Source organism: Salvelinus namaycush, chromosome 20 (genome assembly GCF_016432855.1).
Source record: "Salvelinus namaycush isolate Seneca chromosome 20, SaNama_1.0, whole genome shotgun sequence".
NCBI classification, from domain to species: Eukaryota; Metazoa; Chordata; class Actinopteri; order Salmoniformes; family Salmonidae; genus Salvelinus; species Salvelinus namaycush.
In genome coordinates, this window is record NC_052326.1 from 36,717,013 (window position 1) to 36,726,864 (window position 9,852).

The 9,852-nt window shown below is 46.0% G+C and overlaps 1 protein-coding gene across 1 annotated transcript in view; it reads right to left on the reverse strand.

Moving 5' to 3' along the window:
- LOC120064791 (fibroblast growth factor receptor substrate 2-like) overlaps positions 1-3,038 on the reverse strand; it is a 49,243-nt gene extending 46,205 nt beyond the window's left edge. Inside the window, exon 1 of the mRNA XM_039015393.1 lies at positions 2,810-3,038. The gene's annotated coding sequence lies outside the window, so the exon portion shown is untranslated. The remainder of the gene's footprint in view (positions 1-2,809) is intronic.
- Positions 3,039-9,852: the final 6,814 nt, after the last annotated feature.

Below are 9,852 nucleotides of genomic sequence, written 5' to 3' on the forward strand. Positions count from 1 at the left end.
CATACAGACACCGGTTAGTCAAGCTGATTTGAGGTAGTATGTACAGTGGGGCAAAAAAGTATTTAGTCAGCCACCAATTGTGCAAGTTCTCCCACTTAAAAAGATGAGAGAGGCCTGTAATTTTCATCATAGGTACACTTCAACTATGACAGACAAAATGAGAAAAAAAAATCCAGAAAATCACATTGTAGGATTTTTAATGAATTTATTTGCAAATTATGGTGGAAAATAAGTATTTGGTCAATAACAAACGTTTATCTCAATACTTTGTTATATACCCTTTGTTGGCAATGACAGAGGTCAAACGTTTTCTGTAAGTCTTCACAAGGTTTTCACACACTGTTGCTGGTATTTTGGCCCATTCCTCCATGCAGATCTCCTCTAGAGCAGTGATGTTTTGGGGCTGTTGCTGGGAAACACGGACTTTCAACTCCCTCCAAAGTTTTTCTATGGGGTTGAGATCTGGAGACTGGCTAGGCCACTCCAGGACCTTGAAATGCTTCTTACGAAGCCACTCCTTCGTTGCCCGGGCGGTGTGTTTGGGATCATTGTCATGCTGAAAGACCCAGCCACGTTTCATCTTCAATGCCCTTGCTGATGGAAGGAGGTTTTCACTCAAAATCTCACGATACATGGCCCCATTCATTCTTTCCTTTACACGGATCAGTCGTTCTGGTCCCTTTGCAGAAAAACAGCCCCAAAGCATGATGTTTCCACCCCCATGCTTCACAGTAGGTATGGTGTTCTTTGGATGCAACTCAGCATTCTTTGTCCTCCAAACACGACGAGTTGAGTTTTTACCAAAAAGTTCTATTTTGGTTTCATCTGACCATATGACATTCTCCCAATCTTCTTCTGGATCATCCAAATGCTCTCTAGCAAACTTCAGACGGGCCTGGACATGTACTGGCTTAAGCAGGGGGACACGTCTGGCACTGCAGGATTTGAGTCCCTGGCGGCGTAGTGTGTTACTGATGGTAGGCTTTGTTACTTTGGTCCCAGCTCTCTGCAGGTCATTCACTAGGTCCCCACGTGTGGTTCTGGGATTTTTGCTCACCGTTCTTGTGATCATTTTGACCCCACAGGGTGAGATCTTGCGTGGAGCCCCAGATCGAGGGAGATTATCAGTGGTCTTGTATGTCTTCCATTTCCTAATAATTATTCCCACAGTTGATTTCTTCAAACCAAGCTGCTTACCTATTGCAGATTCAGTCTTCCCAGCCTGGTGCAGGTCTACAATTTTATTTCTGGTGTCCTTTGACAGCTCTTTGGTCTTGGCCATAGTGGAGTTTGGAGTGTGACTGTTTGAGGTTGTGGAGAGGTGTCTTTTATACTGATAACAAGTTCAAACAGGTGCCATTAATACAGGTAATGAGTGGAGGACAGAGGAGCCTCTTAAAGAAGAAGTTACAGGTCTGTGAGAGCCAGAAATCTTGCTTGTGTAGGTGACCAAATACTTATTTTCCACCATAATTTGCAAATAAATTCATTAAAAATCCTACAATGTGATTTTCTGGATTTTTTTTCTCATTTTGTCTGTCATAGTTGAAGTGTACCTATGATGAAAATTACAGGCCTCTCTCATCTTTTTAAGTGGGAGAACTTGCACAATTGGTGGCTGACTAAATACTTTTTTGCCCCACTGTACATGTAGATATGGTTAAAGTGACTATGCATATATGATGAACAGAGAGTAGCAGATCAGCACTCCTGTAGGAGATCCAGCACTAGCAGATCCAGCACACTAGATCAGCACTCCTACTTTATAAATACGGACCCAGGTTGACATTTTATTGTTTTTACCTCCAGTGTTTTTTTGTTGAGTAAAACAACTAAATTATCAACCAAACTGAGTATGAAGTAGACTAGGCCTAACTCATCACTCGTATAACAGGGATAAATGAAAACAAAAAAAATCCAAGATACAACCTTAGAAGTGTGGGTGATGAATCCAAGGTGTTTAGTGTAGTCTGGTGCCACCCTTGGGCCCAGACATAAATAACAGCATGTCAGCTGGCCCAGATATGAGTATTTCCACTACTATGATACATTATTTATTTGAATTGATGGTCAACATGCATTTGTGTTGCATTTGCTGCATTACCATGTGTATTAGGCCTACTATGTTATAATTTCAATAACGGACTACTGAGACAAACAGACTAACATGTTTGTGTGCAATCCCCCTAATCAAACTGCACTGTCAATAGACACACCAGCTGTCAGTATGTCTTACATGCCCATAATAAGAGACAAATAGCCTATAATAATGCTTTGATCATTCATACACGGGATTTTTGTTAGGGTTAGCCTACACAAAATGAATACACAATATTACTACTGTAATCCTTTGTGGTGTTTCTAATCTCATATAGCTAAGTAGCCTATATCACCATACTGACTATGTGATCCCGATGTGATATCCTGAGTTATTAAACGGGATGAAAATGTAATTATTTTTCAAAAGAGATACTATAGCTAGCGATAGGTCCCTTATTACGGATTTCCTTTCGCCAGCTAAACACTAAGACAACGCAACACATGGGGAACTGTAAAAAATAAAATAAAAAACAATGAATCGACGTCGCCATACAAACGCACAATGACAGCGAAAGCGTTTATAAATGTGCAGCGCAGCAGCCGAGCAGGTATAACTGTAGAGGAACACAGACAGCTGTTTTGTATGAAACACTGCACACCGACATTGTTTAGCCTATCTGTGAAAATGGGAGGGGACACATGGGAGAAAGCCATATCGCAGATATAACAGGTTTACTAAAGGAAACATACAGCAGCGGTTGCTACTCACATGTTTGGCAAGGATTGTTATGCGAGACGAGAATGATCAAGACTGCAAATTGTTGTCAACGGTGATTGCGAGAGGAGCTGGTCATATACGCGTCGGTTTATGATGCTAGTATTGTATATGACACTTGTTAAATAAGAAAGGAAAATAAATTATCTGAAAATAAAGCAATAAACTGTTGTTTTTATTTTATTTACGCCCCCCCTGCTGCAGCACGGGCCTCTCTTTGACATTTCCCGACCACGGGGTTGAGAGTTCACAATCAGACAACGAGGTTTTGTGGAGCGACAAGAAGGTATAGAAAGCTGGAGGACTGAATGTGACGCTAAGGTGTGACTATGGTTTGCTATAGGACGATGTGGTAGATGCGGGGCCCGTCCTGGCGGGTCTGCCGCCCGAGGTGAGACCAAAAATGTGCAGCCCCTACAAGAATAGTCACAGTAAGCAAATTCACGTTTAAAAGACGTTAAAATACGGATTTTATCCAGACGTTGAAGTTAGTTTCAATTTAGGTTCTGAATGAAAGGTGAAAATACGTATTTTCAAGACTTTGAAATCAGGTTCATTTTCAGTTCTGAATGAGAGTTGAAATACGTAATTTATAGACATCTATGTTTGGGCCAAATCAAGGCTGGTTCAGACCGGATAAAATCTGAACAAAACATAGACATCTATGATTGGTTCAGATTTGGACCGGACTGGACCAAAAACCAACGTCCATGGACGTGGAAGTCAAGGCCGGAGTTATAGCCTAAAGCAGGGATGGGCAACTCCAATACACAGGTCCGGAAAAGTGTCACACTTTTTCCCCATCCCAAGTCAACACAATGAATTAAGCTAATTCTAAACTGAAGATTATGATTAGTTGATTATTGGAGTCACATGTGTTAGCTGGAGCTGGGGTAAAAGTGTCACACCATCCAGGCCCCAGAGAACTGGAGTTGCCCATCCCTGGCCTACAGTGTTGCCTGACATTTTATTTTAGGAATGCCGAATCTACACTACCGGTCAAAAGTTTTAGAACACCTACACATTCAAGGGTTTTTCTTTATTTTTATACATTTCTACATTGTAGAATAATAGTGAAGACATCAAAACTATGAAATAACACATCATGTAGTAATCGTGTACCATGTAGTAATCATGTAGTAATCAAAAATAAGAATTTGTTCTTAACTGACTTGCCTAGTTAAATAAAGGTACAAATATATATATATATATATATATATATATATATATATAAATGTGTTAAACAAATCTAAATATATTGTATATTTGAGATTCTAGAAATAGCCACCCTTTGCCTTGATGACAGTTTTGCACACCCTTGGCATTCTCTCCTCCAGCTTCACATGGAATGCTTTTCCAACAGTCTTGAAGGAGTTCCCACATATGCTGAGCACTTGTTGGCTACTTTTCCTTCACTCTGCGGTCCGACTCATCCCATCCTATCTCAATTTGGTTGAGGTCGGGGGATTGCGGAGGAAAGGTCATCTGATGCAGAACTCCATCACTCTCCTTCTTGGTAAAATAGCCCTTACACAGCCTGGAGGTGTGTTGGTCATTGTCCTGTTGAAAAATAAATTATAGTCCCATTTAGAGCAAAACCAGATGAGATGGCTTATCGCTGCAGAATGCTGTGGTATCCATGCTGGTTAAGTGTGCCTTGAATTCTAAATAAATCACAGACAGTGTCACCAGCAAAGCACCCCCACACCCTAACACCTCCTCCTCCTTACTTTACGGTGGGAAATACATATGCAGAGATCATCCGTTCACCCACACCACGTCTCACAAAGACACAGCGGTTGGAACCAAAAATCTCCAATTTGGACTCCAGACCAAGGGACACATTTCCACCGGTCTAATTTGTTTCTTGGCCCAAGCAAGTCTCTTCTTCTTAATGGTGTCCTTTAGTAGTGGTTTCTTTGCAACAATTTGACCATGAAGAACTGATTCACACAGTCTCCTCTGAACAGTTGATGTTGAGATGTGTGTGTTACTTGAACTCTGTGAAGCATTTATTTGGGCTGACATTTCTGAAGCTGGTAATTCTAATGAACTTATCCTCTGCAGCAGAGGTAACTATGGGTCTTCCATTCCTGTGGCGGTCGTCATGAGAGCCAGTTTCATCATAGCGCTTGATGGTTTTTGGGACTGCACATTTTCTGTACTGACTGACCTTCATGTCTTAAAGAAATGATGCACTGGCTTTATTAGTCCTGATTCCTGTGACTAATCAATTTAAGGGTATGGGTATGATAGGCATTTTAGAAAAAAAACTACTAAAACACCTGGCCCAAGTCATAGGTCTACATTAACAAGTTTCCAGGAAAGTTTGTAGTTTATAAATTATACATACAGGCCTATAGGCTACAAGCAATTATTTCATATTGTTAATTTATAATACCATTGTAACGATCGTTGTTGGAAGGATGGTCGGACCAAGATGCAGCGTGGGGTAGGTTAATCATTTTTATTTATGATAACCGGCACAAAACAAGAAAGAGTAACAAACGAAACGTACAGCTTTGTAGGGCTAGAAAGCAACAATACAAAATCAAGATCCCACACACAACAGGTGGAAAAAGGCTGCCTAAATATGATCCCCAATCAGAGACATACCAGGCCAACGTAGAAATACCCACCCTAGTCAAACCCTGACCTAACCAAAATAGAGAATAAAAAGGCTCTCTAAGGTCAGGGCGTGACAGTACCCCCCCCCCCCCCAAAGGTGCGGACTCCGGCCGCAAAACCTGACTCTATGGGGGAGGGTCCGGGTGGGCATCTAGCCTCGGTGGCGGCTCCAGTTCGGGACGTAGACCCCGCTCCGCTCGCGAATCCCTCCGCTTCCGTGGAAACGGACCGTGGATCGTCGCCGGAGGCTCTGGACCGTGGATCGTCGCCGGAGGAACCGGACCGTAGATCGTCGCCGGAGGCTCCGGACCGTGGATCGTTGCCGGGGACTCCGGACCGTAGGTTCCAGACCGTGGATCGTCGCCGGGGGCTCCGGACCGTAGATCGTCACCGGAGCTCCGGACTGGGAACCCTCGCCTAGGGCTCCGGACTGGGGACCCTCGCAGGAGGCTCCGGACTGGGAACCCTCGCAGGAGGCTCCGGACTGGGAACCCTCGCAGGAGGCTCCGGACCATGGATCATCACTGGAGGCTCCGGGCCATGGATCCATTGCTGGAGGCTCCGGGCCATGGATCCGTCGCTGGAGGCTCCGGGCCATGGATCCGTCGCTGGAGGCTCCGGACTGGGATCAGTCGCTGGAGGCTCCGGACTGGGAACCGTCGCTGGAGGCTCCGGACCGCAGACCGTCGCTGGAGGCTCCGGACCGCAGACCGTCGCTGGAGGCCCTGGACTGCCGACCGTCGCTGAAGGCTCTGAACTACAGACCGTCGCTGGAGGCCTGGTGCGTGGAGCTGGCACAGGACGTACCGGGCTGGGGAGACACACAGGAGGCCTGGTGCGTGGAGCTGGCACAGGGCGTACCGGGCTGGGGAGACGCACTGGAGGCCGGGTGCGTGGAGCCGGCACAGGATGTACCGGGCTGGGGAGACGCACAGGAGGCCTGCAGCGTGGAGCCGGCACAGGACGTACCGGGCTGGGGAGACGCACAGGAGGCCTGGTGCGTGGAGCTGGCACATGACGTACCGGGCTGGGGAGACGCACAGGAGGCCTGGAGCGTGGAGCCGGCACAGGACGTACCGGGCTGTGGAGGCGCACTGGAGGTCTGGAGCGTAGAGCTGGCACAACGTGTCTTGGACAGATGACAACCTTCGCACGGCAAGTGCGGGGAGCTGGCACAGGACGTACCGGGCTGTGGAGGCGCACTGGAGACACGGTGCGTAGAACCGGCACACATTGTACCGGAACGATAACACGCTCCTCAAAGCGAGTGCGGAGAGCTGGCACAGGACGTGCAGGGCTGGGGAGGCATACTGGAGACCTGGTGTGTGGGGCCGGCACAGTCTTCACCAGACGGCTAGCACGCTCCTCAGGACGAGTACGGAGAGCTGACTCAGGTGGCATTAAACTGAGGACACGCTCCTTAGGGCGAATGGCGTGCCTCATGCACCAACACAACAGCTCTCTCATAACTCTCTCCTCCAATTTCCCCATCAACTCACTGACTGTCTCTGATTCACTCCCTTCACTCCCCTCCAAGTTCACCTTCCTCTCCCAGACTGGCTCCCTCGGCTCCACCCCGTGTGGACTGGCTCTGGTTCACACCTCGGCTCCGCCGACCTCCCCGTGTGCCCCCCCCATTTTATTTTTTGAGGCTGCCTCTCGGGCTTCCGTTGTGGCCGCGAACCCCGGTGTCGTCGTTGTTGCTCCTTCGCTGCCTCCGCCTGCTTCCATGGCAGGCTTCTGTCTCCTGCCATGATTTCGTCCCACGTCCAAGTTGTCCTCCACTCCTGACTTTCCTCCCAGGATCCCTGCTCCTCCTGGGCACGCTGCTTGGTCCTGGGGTGGTGGGATCTTCTGTAACGATCGTTGTTGGAAGGATGGTCGGACCAAGATGCAGCGTGGGGTAGGTTAATAATTTTTATTTATGATAACCAGCACAAAACAAGAAAGAGTAACAAACGAAACGTACAGCTTTGTAGGGCTAGAAAGCAACAATACAAAATCAAGATCCCACACACAACAGGTGGTAAAAGGCTGCCTAAATATGATCCCCAATCAAAGACAACGATAGACAGCCGCCTCTGATTGGGAACCATACCAGGCCAACATAGAAATACACAAACTAGAGTACCCACCCTAGTCACACCCTGACCTAACCAAAATAGAGAATAAAAAGGCTCTCTAAGGTCAGGGCGTGACAACCATTTAAAGTTCAGCTGTTTGGTAGGTTAGTAGTATTGTAGGCTAATTCTGAATGGGAAATTTCAAAAAATTTCAATTTCACATTCATGATCTTCAGCACTACCCCAACATCAACATACACTAAAAGTATGTGGACAACCCTTCAAATTAGATTCGGCATTTTCAACAACACCAGTTGCTGACAAGTGTACAAAATCGAGCACACAGCCATGCAATCTCCATAGACAAACATTGGCAGTAGAATGGCCCGTACTGAAGAGCTCCGTGACTTTCAACGTGGCACCGTTATAGGATGCCACCTTTCCAACAAGTCAGTTTGTCAAATGTGTGCCCTGCTTGAGCTGCCCCCGTCAACTGTAAGTGCTGTTGTATTAAAATGGAAACGTTCATGGTTTCCATGGCCAAGCAGCCACACACAAGCCTAAGAACACCATGGGCAATGTCAAGCGTTGGCTGGAGTGGTGTTAACCTTGCCGCCATTGAACTCTGAAAACGCGTTCTCTAGAATGATGAATCACGCTTCACCATCTGGCAGTTCGACGGACGAATCTGGGTTTGGTGGATGCCAAGAGAACGCTACCTGCCTGCCCAAAGGCATCGTGCCAAATGTAAAGTTTGGTGGAGGAGGAATAATGGTCTGGGGCTGTTTTTCATGGTTCGGGTTAGGCCCCTTAGTTCCAGTGAAGGGAAATCTTAATGCTACAGCATACAACGACATTCTAGGTGATTCTGTGCTTTCAACTTTGTGGCAACAGTTTGGGGAAGGCCTTTTCCTGTTTCAGCATGACAATGCCCCCGTACACAAAGCAAGATCCATACAGAAATGGTTTGTCGAGATCGGTGTGGAAGAATTTGACTGGCCTGCACAGAGCCCTGACCTCAACCCCATCAAACACCTTTGGGATGAATTAGAACGCCGACTGCAAGCCAGGCCTAATCGCCCAACATCAGTGCCCGACCTCACTCATTTTCAAAACAAATAAATTTAAACTAGGCAAGTCAGTTAAGAACAAATTCTTATTTACAATAACGGCCCACCAAAAGGCCTCCTGTGGGGACGGGGGCTGGGATTAAAAATAATAAAATAAAAATATAGGACAAAACACACATCATGACAAGAGAGACATCACAACACTACATAAAGATAGGCCTAAGACAATAGCAAGGCAGCAACACATGACAACAACATGGTAGCAACACAACATGGTAGCATTACAAAACATGGTACAAACATTATTGGGCACAGACAACAGCACAAAGGGCAAGAAGGTAGACAACAATACATCACGCAAAGCAGTCACAACTGTCAGTAAGAGTGTCCATGATTGAGTCTTTGAATGAAGAAATTGAGATAAAACTGTCCAGTTTGTTTGTTGCAGCTCGTTCCAGTCGCTAGCTGCAGCGAACTGAAAAGACGAGCGACCCAGGGATGTGTGTCCTTTGGGGACCTTTAACAGAATGTGACTGGCAGAACGGGTGTTGTATGTGGAGAATGAGGGTTGCAGTAGATATCTCAGATGGGGGGAGTGATCCCTAAGAGGGTTTTATAAATAAGCATCAACCAGTGGGTCTTGCGACGGGTATACAGAAACTACCAGTTTACAGAGGAGTAAGCAAGTCCCCACAGCAATGTTCCAACATCTAGTGGAAAGCCTTCCGAGAAGAGTATAGGCTGTTATAGCAACAAAGGGGGGACCAACTCCATACTAATGCCCATGATTTTGGAATAAGATGTTAGACGAGCAGGTGTCCACATACTTTTCACCATGTAGAGTATGTGAAATGGCATTAAACCAATTATGAAGTTTAACAATATTGAAGTTTCCCTTGAAGTTGCAATAATAGACATCAAATTATAGCCTACTTTTGCAAGTGTAATACATTTTACAAAATAATAATTAACAGGTTTAACCAGTATATAATTAAGCAATAAGGCCCGGGGGGGTGTGGCTGTTTATAAGCATGACGCAACGCAACCTGGATAGAGCCCTTAGCCGTAATATATTGGCCATACACCACAAACCCCTGAGGTGCCTTATTGCTATTATAAACTGGTTACCAATGTAATTACAGAAGTAAAAATATATTTTGTCATACCCGCGGTGTACGGTCTGATATACCATGGCTGTCAGCCAATCAAAATTCAGGGCTCGAACCACCCAGTTTATAATGAACTAATCATTAACAGCTCCCTCGCTTCTCCAGAC